This window comes from Ursus arctos, unplaced genomic scaffold, assembly GCF_023065955.2.
Source record: "Ursus arctos isolate Adak ecotype North America unplaced genomic scaffold, UrsArc2.0 scaffold_8, whole genome shotgun sequence".
NCBI classification, from domain to species: domain Eukaryota; kingdom Metazoa; phylum Chordata; class Mammalia; order Carnivora; family Ursidae; genus Ursus; species Ursus arctos.
The window spans coordinates 79,237,775-79,249,987 of NW_026623100.1; the positions used below are offsets into that span (position 1 = coordinate 79,237,775).

Sequence of the window (12,213 nt, forward strand, 5' to 3'; positions counted from 1 at the left end):
AATGATGTTGGATTCACCATGGAGCAGGAGGTTAAGAGAGCTCTGGCTCCTGCCTTGCGGTTCCCTGTGCCATTGTCTGGGAAGGAAGAGGAGAGAATATCGTATCTAGGTATGCGCCTGTCCTGGGAGAGCAGGGTTCTCTGCTGGCTACTCCCAGTGTGTTTTGTTGATGTGGGAGTTGCCGTATAATTGAGGCTGTTGCCGTATAATTCAGGAGCTAGGATACAGTCCCTCTACTTTGTGTTCTTCTGGTCCCAGCCCTCAACCTACCATCCTGCTCTGCAGCCATCCCTGTCGTCCGTTTGCGTGTCTTCTTGCTGCCGGTAGAGTTTGTGAGCACAGGAAGTACCATGTCTGTGTTGTCCGTTGTACCTGAACGGTAAGTGTTTGTTGAATGGTGAATAGAATTCATCTTTATGCTTCTATATTTATTTTTAAATTCCTGGTTGTGAAGTTTCTAATTGTAGCAATTAATATTAAGAGCGTTAAGCCTCTCACAAAGATGGAAGATAAATATGAGCTGTTATGTTCTAAATAGTCTGCTTTCCTTCTTTTTAAGCAAACTCTGAGGCATGACTTCTCCCCCCTACTTTTTATTTCAGTAAATTAGAAGCACACATGGAGCCAGACACTCCATTCGAGGATGGATGGGAATGCGTAGACGAACAGAATTTGTTCTCAAGCCTTGAGAAGCACAGTCTAGAGGAAAGTCAGAACTAATAGGCCAGTAAGTGTCAAGTGCTGTATAGGAGTGATTTAAAAAGTGTTTCGGAAGCCCCCAAAATATGAGTAAATGTTCCACAGTTTCTAGTTGAGGTGATGGGTGAAAGCGATCCCATTTAACTAAGTTGAAGCCCCAAAAGGGAAGGGGCAGGTTTGGTAGAAGCAGGAGATAGAAGGGGATACAGGAAAGAATTCAGTTTATGTGTCCAATTTGAGTTTTGTGAAGAATGTTATTGGGTAATCTATAGATTTTTATGGTGGTTTATAAAGACCAGTTTTCCCAAGTTTTGGTTTGAATTTATTTTTACTAATTATGGGGAGGTGGTAGTTCTTGAATTAAGAGTTTTGTGTTACCTCACCACAGTTGGTTCTGACAGTAGTGGAGTTCAGTTTACTTTATGCTTGTTGAAAGAGTTGTTCATCTATGGCAGTGACCTAAACATGTTTGAAATGCTTATATCCTTTAAGACCGGGCTGCCATGACTTGACATTTAGTGGGATGAAACCAGCAATGCAGAGGCAGCGTAGGGAGATGAGATAATTGTGATGTTAAATCTTGGTGCTCAGGTTTTTTTGTTTGGAAATTTGAAAGCAAACATGTATCACTTTTTTAAAAAAGATTTATTTATTTGAGAGAGAGAGTGAGCATGCATGAGCACGAGGGCAGAGGGAGAGACAATCTCAAGCAGGCTCTGTGCTAAGTGCAGAGCTGAATGCGGGGCTTGATCTCATGACCCTGAGATCATGACCTGAGCTGAAACCAAGAGTCGGGTGCTCAACTGACTGGCACCCAGGCACCCCACAAACATGTATCACTTTTAAAAATTTTAATTATTTGGGGGTAGATAATAAATGACCATAGTGCAAAATAAAAAAGTAGACATGGATATATGATGAAAAGTCTCCCTTTACCCCTATACCTCTATCCTCTACCCTGAAGGGCAATCACTGTTACCAGTTACTGGGGTATCCTTCCAGCGATATTCCCAAGGGCATGTTTGTGACCTTGTGGAAACCGAGGGATAGCATGCTTCCAGGATCAGTTAACTCAGCAGCTTAATGATGTCATCAAGGCCTTCTTCTTTGTTCTTTTTCTTCTGCTTCCCTATTTATTTCTCTTAGGCAGTGCCTCATCTAACTCCCAGGAGCCTTTCCCATTCCATGGGTCTCATGTAAGTCGCAAAGTCCATGGGCAAACCCACATATCTCTGTTGTGTCCGTTTTTACGTGTGAAGAAAACTTTGCCGACAGTCCTCAGCTCCATTTCTCGGACCAGAACTGCAGCACATGTCCATGCCCTGAACTAGTTGTTGGCGGTGACTGTCTGAGACCAGTCACTATTCACCTCCTGGCACTAGGGAAGGGTCTAGATTTTCTTGAGGCAAGCGGCTGCCTGGTAACTGAACCAAATCAGCGTTTTCTTGGCAAGGGGGAAGGTCTGCTGTTCTAGGAAATCTAGATCATTTCATCTTAGTACTTACGGGGTTGCCTTATTCTTTTTGATGGCTGTTTAGCATTTCATTGACTTAATGTACCATACTTTCACTAGTCTCTGTCTTTTCCGATTTTTCCTATTATAGAATGATGCAGTGCATATACATAATATTAAATGCATCCTCTCCCACAGTGCCAAATTGTTCTCCATCAGCATTCTGTTAGTATACACTGCCACCAGCAGTGTTTTAGAGTTCCTTTTTCCTTATGCACTTGACAATACTGAGTGCTTTTGAAGTTTGTTTTACTCAGGTGAAATGTTACTTTATTCTGATTTTAATTTCCATTTCTCTTTTTTTGAGTTTGGGCATTTTTTCTTCCCTGTGAATGAGAACTGACCATGCATATATCTACCCATTTTTCTATTATTTTATTACTTTTTTTTCGAGATTTTATTTTAAGTAATCTCTGCACCCAATGTGGGGCTTGAACTTACAACCCCAAGATCAAGAATTGCAGGCTCCACCAACTGAGCCAGCCAGGCACACTTGTTACTTGTATGATTATTGATTTGTAGGAGCTTTATATATATATTGAGGAAAGTAGCTTTTTATGGTACGATTTCTAAGTATTCCTTTCAGGTTTGTTGTTTATCTTTTTACTTGGCTTATGGTGTTTGGCAGCTAGCGAACTTTTTTATATTTATGTAATAGAATTGCTTCTAATTTTTTTCTATTGGTTTTTGCCCCAGAACATTATAAAATGTTACCTTTATCATATTCTACATGACTGTGATGTGTTTGAATCTATCTCTGGACTTACAGTTCTGTTTTATCGATCTTTCTCTTCATCTAGTCCTCATTCTAGTTTTTCAATTTGCTTCCCTCACTGATAGGGGAAGTCTGCTCTCATTATAAATTTCCTGGGCTGTTTCACTTGTTTATATTTCTATATTTTAAGATCAGCTTTTTCTTTTCTAAAAAGTCTATTGACATTTTTATTGTGTTGGACTTAAATGTAATGATTGACATTAGGGAGCTATGAACATTTTTTATGACACTAAAGTCTTCCCATCCAGGAATGGCTGCCCTTTCTAGTGAAGGCGTTTTTGGATCTCTTCCTCTATATAGCATTTTAAAATTTGCTTCATGTAGATACTGTCCGTTTCTTTTTAAGATTTTTAGTTACTTAATATTTCAGGTTGCTGTTGTACCTGGGTTTTTTCCTTCCATTAGATCTTCTAGCTGGTTGTTATTTGTCTGTATGAAGATGTTGGTTTCTAAGCTGAAGTTAAGAGATACTAAACAAGTTAACACAGTTGGACTCCAATGCTCGTTACATGGCTTCATTCTGTTTTGCCTTATCATCTTCCTGCCGTTGGTTCTGACGCTCTGCTTAGCTTTTCAGAACAGCCGAAGAATTAAAACCAACCATACTACAGGCGGGAATTATACTGGTGTATTCAGAGGGACATTTAAACCTCGAGCAGAAAGCTTTTGTTGGGCAGTTATTTTTTTTTAATTGTTCCTGATCCCCCAATCATTAGAAAATTTTAGGTATTTTAAATTAGTGAGTGGGATGCTTTGTTCCTTAGTCTATATTGAACTGTTTCCTCCTCTTCACTGTGTTGTCATGATGTAGTCTGTTAAGTGACATTGGACCTGGCGTTCTTTTGCTATACCAAAAGCCAGCACGTTTTGTTTTTACGTTTTCTGATAGACTATTTCAGTTAACAATTTGGAAAACTGAGGTTGTGTGACAGTTTTTCAGTCTGAGAACAATAATTTGTGAGCAGGAATGGTATTTAATACTTAGGACTAATAAGGTTATTAGCTAAGATTTATAAAGAAAAAGAAGAGTCTATTAAAGTTTGTTTTGAGACATTTTATATGGCAGTACTGTTGAGATATTACATAATTCTTGACTTTAATTTGAACATTGAAAAGCCATTAGTGTTGAGAGTGCATAGAAACTTCTATTTCCCCACTCCCTGAGAATGGATGCATTGGAAATGACGAAATTCTCTACTTAACCTGTTCTCCAAAGAAAATATTGAACTAAGCTAAACTTTATGTTTCTTCAGTCTTTTTTTCCCACTTATATTTCCTTAGAACTTTTTATTTGGAATTCTTTTTAATGACTTTTAACATTTCTGGTGGGTGTCAGAGCAAGTGATAAAATCCTAAGCAGTATTTTGTCTTCTGAAATTTAGTTGACAAAGTGTCAGACTGTGACTTTAAGAAAGCTGTATATTGGTGTTGTAGGATTCAGAAATTGTTATATCAAAAACAGAGAAATACCTGGTTTTCTTTATTTGAGTAGTGCATAAATGAACTGGACAGAGTTGGTAAAAAGTCTGGAATGCTGTTCTCCAAAGAGCATTTGTTAAGTTTCCGTGGCTTACTGTGGAAAGGAATTTGTGCATCTTCGAAGGGGTTATCCTTGTGGAAAGCTAATTAGGCTTATTTTGTGTGACACAAAATAGGCCAATTCCTTAAAAACAAAAGTTTGTTTACTGTGTACCAGATTCTGTGCCCCACCGGAGGAGTGTGGGATGTACGTGGAGAAGCGTATGTGATAGACAAGCCACGGAGTGCGTGTAGGTGCTGTGGGCCACAGAGGGACGCTTCACTTGACCTGGGTGGGGGCAGGCCAGCAGATGCAAGGAGGACTTCTCAGCGGAAGAGTTTAGATCTCTGTCAGGAAGAGCTTTTGAAAATTTAGTGGTTTCCCACAATGGAACAAACTGGCTTGCGAAGTAGTGAGTGTCCTGTCTCTGGAAGTCAGAAGATGGATGACCGACCATCTCCAGGCAGTTTCTGAGGGAAACACTCTATGGACTGGGGGCTGGACTGGCTGGTGTTTTGGGACACTTATAATTTTAAGATTTTTATGGATTTCAGCATTCATAATAAACATAAGGTATAGATATGCACATCACAATTTAATACCATCAATTTCATGCCTTGCCTTCCTAGTTTAATTGCATATGTCGAATGACATTTTGAATTTCTTTTGGGGGCAGACTCATGACTACTTGGACAGAGAGAGCTATAGTTTTTCATTTTACTTTTTTATTTGTGAAATGTAACACCCGTGTAGGAAGGTGTATGAAACAGAGCAGAAACGCGGCGGAGACCGCTGAACTCTTCAGCAGGAGTCAGTGTGCTCCCTGTCCTGGCTCGCAGCCCGAGCACATGGCCCGGGCGGCCCTGCAGTGTGCTGGGGCTCTGTAAGCAGCTCTGCCCACAGCGATCTGTGTCCCATTTTCAGGCTAGGGCTCTTTAGAAACAAGTGTGCCTTTCGCAAGCTCTCGTGTTTCCCTTCCCGTGGCTGGATGAAGCAATGATGAGATCCTGGATGATGGCACCCGAGAACGGAGGGAACAGGGACCCCTGAATCAGCTGCCGAGGGAGGCTGCCCACCGGCCAGGAGTATCCGTTTCAGGCTGTTACACGAGCCCCAGTTTTGTTGGAGCCATTGCATATTTTTGTGTGTCTGTTTATTACAGCACCTAATGTTAGCAGAGCTAATACATTAAGTTTAACAATTAAAAAGTCAGTATCTCTGTAACCATCGCGGGAAAGAAATAGAACATTACCACCATGTATGTTCCTCATTGTAACCTGATCCCTTCCTCCGTAGTTATCACTTCAGTGGTAATCATTTCATGTTCTTCTTTATAGCTTTACTGCTCGTGTAGGCATCCCCAAACAATGTGGGTTGTTGCTTGTTTCTTGGAACTTTTTATGAATATATGTTTTTATGTTGTTTGTATTCCTCTGAATGATTCAAGAGACGTATGGTTTCTCTTTGGTACAGCATTGTGTGTTGAATTTAATCCATATGTTGTGAAAAAATCTGTAATTCTTTCATTTTCATTGTTCTGTGTAGTTTCCTATTGTATAAATAGACCACAATTTAGCCATTTTACTGTGTGGTGTTTTTTTGTTTTGTTTTGTTTTGTTTTGTTTTGTTTTGTTTTAAGAGAGAGGGAGAGAATTGGGGGGAAGGGGAGGAGCAGGGGTGGAGGGAGAGAAAAGAATCTGAAGCAGGCTCCTCACCCAGCTCCAGCACGGAGCCCGACTTAAGGCTGGATCTCATGACCCTGAGATCACGACCTGAGCTGAAATCAAGAGTGGGACACTCCACCGCCTGAGCCACCCAGGCGCCCCTGGCCATTTTACTGTTAATGGGCATTGGGTTTTTTCTAGCTTTTGGCTATTGTGAATCACACTGTTTTGAATATTCTTGTACATGTCTCCTGGTCTCCATATTATACCTCTAAGTAGTGAAGTGGCTGAGTCATAGGGTATGAATATTTTCAGTCCTGTAAGAGAATGTAATTGTTTTCCAAAGTAGCTGTGTTAGCATTGTATGAGGTCCCATTGTCCACACACTAGTCTGTGCTTGGTGTTGTCAGACTTAAATTTTGGCAAATCTGGTGGGTATTTAATGGTATTTTATATGGGTTTAATTTGTATTATTTCCTAAAGATTTAAAAAGTGTTTTTATGCCTTGTCTTTGGGGCCCATCATATATACTTGGATTTGAAGTTGGTTGATCAGGACTGTTTCCCAAACATAGCTGCACACAAGTTTTGCCTGGGAAATTAAAAAAAAATTCAGGTCCTGGTTTAGGCTTGGGGAATGAAACTTTTAGGGCAAGTATCCAAAAATCCATTTCTGACTAGCTGTCTGGGTGATGATTGCACAGCTGGACTTACACAGGTAGGTTTGAGCACAGTGCCAAGGATGCTAAAGGTTGTTCTGTCTGTGGGGCCTTGAGAACCCTTTTCTCCTTGGCTACAAGGCTGCATGCCTCATTCCCCACCCCAGCAGTGTGGGGTCTCCCAAAGCCTGGCTGTTTACTTTGCAAGACACTGGCTGAGAATGTAAATGTACTATCTAAAAGCCATTAATAGTATAGAAAAGTAACATTTAAACGTATTTTGTATTCCCTTGATAAGAGATACGGAGGTAGCAAGTGATATTTTGGGGCCACTTTTGTTAATATGTTGAGGATTGTACTCCTCTTGAGTTGCCCAAGTTTCAGGTTTTTTTACTCTAAACTTTTTTTTTTTAATTCTCTTTTTACTCTAAAATAAGTCAATTGTTGGCTTATAGAATGCTGAGTTCTGATATAGTGATAATTGACAAAATGTCTTGGGCATGTGTGGCAGTTTATACGTTTTTTCACAGGAAGGGGATCATTTTTAAGCTTTTAAAATAAAGTATATCAGGAGCAACAAATGTTGGCAAGGATGTGGAGAAAGGGGAACCCTCCTGCTCTGTTGGTGGGAATGCAAACTGGTGCAGCGACTTTGGAAAACAGTATTGAGGTTCCTCAGGAAGTTAAAAATAGAACTGTACTACGATGGGGTATTTACTGAAAGAATACAAAAATATTAATTTGAAAAGATACGTGCACTCCTGTGTTTATTGCAGTATTATTTATAATAGCCAAACCTGTGAAACAGCCCAGGTATCCATCAACTGATGAATGGATAAAGAAGATGTGGTGTATCTATACAATGGAATATTACTCAGCCATAAGAAAGAATGAAATCTTGCCATTTCAACAACATGAATGGGTCTAGAGAGTATAATGCTAAGTGACGTAAGTCAGAGAAAGACATACCATATGATTTCACTCATATATGGAATTGAAGAAACAAATGAACAAAGAAAAAGACAAACCAAAAAACAGACTCTTGACTATAGAGAACAAACTGAGAGTTACCAGAGGGGAGGTGGAAGGGGGTGGGTGAAATAGGCAAAAGGGGTTAGGGGTGCACTTAACCGTGATGAGTGCTGAGCAATGTATGGAATTGTTGTAGCACTGTATCGTATGCCAGAAACTAATATGATACCGTATGTTAACTGTGCTGGAATTTAAATTAAAAAAGTATATCAAATTTGCCTGTGGCTGTCCAATAAAAATACAATGTGACCCGAAATGTTAACCATATATATAATTTTAAGTTTTCTAGTAGACACACTAAAAAAGTAAAAGGAACAGGTGAAATTAATGCTCATAAAATATTTTTTAACTTAGTATGTTCAAAATATTTCAATATGTAATCAATATAAGAATTATTCATGAGGTGATTTTACATTCTTTTTCTGCTGTATCAGTGGAGTCTGGTGTGTATTTGATATCTCAGTTCTGAGTAACCACATGTAAGTGCTCATAGTCACATGTGGCTGGTGATCTCCTATTTGACAGCACAGATTTGGTCAGAAAATTGCACAATGATGAGTGTGTAGCTTAATATGCATCTTGAACACCTCTGAAATCCCCTCCTCGTGTTCCAGGAGAGGGAGGAAATTTGAAGCATAACATTTTCTTAGCTACACGTTAGGTAAAGTGTAAGCACCCTTAGTAAAAATGAGAAAATGGTAGTCAGGTTCAACTTTGGAACTAAAAGAAACTAAAAGAAAAAGCCACAAGGTCTGGATCCCAAATCTTCCATGCTTGGTGTTTCCTTTAAAGTAGAGATAACATTTATCTCCCATGAATATTGTGAGGATAACTTAGGTTGTGTGAAACGTGGTCACACTTATTATACAGAATCAGAAAATGGTAGTGCTGGGAGCACTAAGATATTTGGTTTAAGTACGAAGTAGACACAGATAAATGTTTTAATGCCTTAAGTAGAAAATTCAGAATAATGGGTCTGATCTCATTCAGTGCTATGATCACGCTTGAACTTTTTTCTGTTTGTTTTTTAAACTAACTCCCAAAATAGATGGGTACTTGTCCATGTATTCATGAAATAAATACAGTTGTATGTGTAGTGCAGAAAACAAAGGCTAGAGATGGGGTAGGAGGGTGGGCGAAGGGTAGTGGAATCAGTGTTGTACCCCTGAAACTAATGTAACATTGTGTGTCAGCCATACTCCAAAACAAAAAACAAACTGAAGAGCACATAAATCATAAAGAAAATTTCTACTGAAAAAGACACCATAAACAAAGATAAAAGGCAAGCCATAAGCCAAGAGAAGTTATTTGCAAAGATCCATTTCAAATATATAAACAATTCTTTTTTAAAAAGTCAGAAGACAACCCAACAGAAATGTAGCGAAGGATACAAAAGAGGAAACTGAATGTCCAATAAACATGAAAAATGCTATTTCATTTTTACTGGTTACTAGTAATCAGGGGAAAGCCAAGAGAAAAAATGAGATAACATTTTACATCCGTTAGCTTGGCAAAAATTACAAGTCTGACGGCAGCTATCGTCGAGAATGCGGGGCAGTGGAACTAGAATGTCAGTAGCGTAATCTTAAGTGCGAGAAAGATACAGACCCTTTGAGTCTTTAACCATTTCATAAAATTTAAAACATTGGAGGGGCACCTGGGCAGCTCAGTTGGTGAAGCGTCTGCCTTCGGCTCAGGTCATGATCTCCAGGTCCTGGGATCGAGCCCCATGTTGGGCTCTCTGCTCAGTAGGGAGTCTGCTTCTTCCCCTCCCTCTGCTCCTCCCCCTGGCTCATGTGCTCTCTCTCTCTCTCAGATAAATAAAATCTTTTAAAAAAAATTGTAGGCATTTGAAGCAACACGATACGTAAATTACCCAGGTGGTAGAAGTATGAAAATATTTATGAGAGTACTACAACTTAAGGCCAGTAGTTATTCCTTGTGGGGGAAATGGAGGGAATAGAATCAGAGGGTTTGCGTAGGGGGCTTCACTGTACATCCAGCATTGGAAATACTGGGGTATTTCAAGTCCACTTCTTCTCTGTGACCTCCCTCTTAGGAGTGACCAGTTTGACAGTTCATGCCGAGTTCTGTGCACGTGCACAGGGAAGCAGAACAGTGTGTGGTGAGCAGCACAGGCCTGCATCCACAGGATGGTCCTGAGCGTTACGTGAAGTCGGCCTGTAAAGCTCACGGCCTATGCCTGGAGCACACCTGCTGTTTGTTGAGCACCGACAATTAGGGTTGTGTGGCATTCATGAATAGACTACATGGAGACCATGCTAATGTCTAGCACATTGTGGGCGCATAATGGGTTCATAATTAGTACAGTAAATATATATATATAATGAATGAATGTATACATAGTTTGGATTTTTCTCCTGTTCTGCAGCTTGTGCTTTTCACTTCCTAGACTATCTTGGTGATCTTCCACATCAAAACATACGGACTATGCATTTTTTTAACCACATTTTATTTTAAAAAAAATTTTTTTAAAGATTTTATTTATTTATTTGAGAGAGAGAGAGAGATTGAGAGAACAAGTGGGAGGAGGGGCAGAGGGAGAAGCAGACTCCCTGTGGAGCAGGGAGCCTGACATGGGGCTTGATCCCTGGACCCTGAGATCATGACCTGGGCCAAAGGCAGATGCTTCACTGACTGAGCCACCTAACCATATTTTAAAAATCAAATTTAATTCTTAGTTTCTTTCTGAGAATTATTTCTTTTCCCTTTTTAAAAAAGATTTTATTTATTTATTTTAGAGGTAGAGAGTGAGCCGGGACGCAGGGTTGGAGCAGGGAGGAGCAGAGGGAGAGGGACAAGCAGACTCCGCTCTTGAGGGCAGAGCCTGACGTGGGGCTCGATCCCAGGGCCATGAGATTGTGACCTGAGCCGAAGGCAGATGCTTCACTGACTGAGCCCCCCCAGGTGCTGCTTCCCATTTTTTAATTATGTTTTTTTCCTATTGATTCTTAGTTGTTTACTTTTTGAATATTAAAACCCTTTGTCATGTATCTCATTTTTTTCTTCTAGACTGTTACTTACAACATTATTTTAGTATTCTTTTGATGTGTAGAAGTCCTTAACTTTTATGTAGCAAAGCTATTCATTATGTAAAATTAATATTATTTATTATGTTATTTACTCAATAAGCTTATATAATCTCTTACATTCTTGTCTAGGACATACATAATTTCAGTTATCATAGCAAGTCAGGATAAACTAGATTATGCAGTGGTGACAAACTATCTCTAAATCTCACAGGCTTAGAACAACAAAGGTCTGTCTTGCTACTTGTCTAATTATGTGTTGGCAGGGGGGCTTTGCTCATCGTTTCTGGAACATTGCAGACGGGGGACAACTCCGAAGGTTCGTATTCTGGTAATCGAGGAATGACACACATCACTCTGCTCGCAGCTCACTGGCCACGGCTCGTCATGACAGGGAGTCGGGAAATTCCTTCTTCCCTCTGCCCAGGAGAGGAGAAGCAGCTGTAGGTGAACAGCATGAATGACCACCACGGCTGAGTGTGCACCGTTAATTCATCTGGAATTTGTTTTTAAGTGTAGGAGACGGTCCATTGGTTTCTTGGTTTGTTCATCTCTAAAACAGAGTAGAGCACATCTTCGAGGTTTGTGTGAGGAGTAAGTCGATGACTGTAAAGAGCTTAGAGTGGTTGTTAGTTTGGGTCCTCGAGGAGCAGTTAGAGGAGATGTACCTGCGGAAGTGTTTAGGACAAAAGCTGGAAGGGCCTGGAAGAAGGTGGGAGAGCCAGTCACCTGCAGGTCTGAGCCCTGTGGAGGGGTCTGCAAAGCCAGTCTCCAGAGTCCTAGAAATGGGCCTGCCTTCTTTTCCTGACACACCCACTCACTGGGAGCAGCCCGTGGAAGTGGGGCCTGAGCAGGCCCTGGCGATGGACTTCAAGGGCACAGCAAGTGACCGCTGGTCAGGTGGAGACCTGACAGGTCGTACTTACCCCTGGCCCACAGTAAAAATGCAGTCAGGCGTTAGCAGCAGAGCTAACGGAATGGGGTGTGATTTTAGTCTTTCCCAAAGAAGAGTCCTTTACCCTATTCACATAATTGAGCAGCTTCCTTTCTACTGATGGGAAAGGCTTCTTTCCTGTAGCTGGCCCTACACCATCTGTTCAGTAGTGTCCTGTCCGTGGACGCTGCTCGTGTCTGTTTCAAACCGTGCCACGGTGAGCCCTCTTGTAATACCACCTGGGTGCGTTTGTGCCACTTTGTCTGGGATCACGTTGTAGACGTTGAACTTCTGAGTCAAAAGTCGTACATTCTGAGTTTGGAGGACAGTCGTCAAACTTTTTTAGAGAGCCGCACGGAGTGAGAGCGT

General features: G+C 40.7%; 1 protein-coding gene across 8 annotated transcripts in view; it reads left to right on the top strand.

The window, feature by feature from the left end:
* Positions 1-12,213, top strand: part of MBOAT2 (membrane bound O-acyltransferase domain containing 2) — a 121,882-nt gene that overhangs the window by 31,916 nt on the left and 77,753 nt on the right. For 2 of the 8 annotated variants that reach the window (XM_044390193.3, XM_057309270.1), the window contains exon 1: positions 603-727. The exons of 4 other annotated variants lie outside the window; for them this stretch is intronic. The gene's annotated coding sequence lies outside the window, so the exon portion shown is untranslated. Of the gene's footprint in view, positions 1-602; positions 728-11,181; positions 11,230-12,213 lie in introns of those variants that run through there. 2 more of the 8 variants (XM_044390202.3, XM_057309269.1) reach the window with 2 other exon arrangements.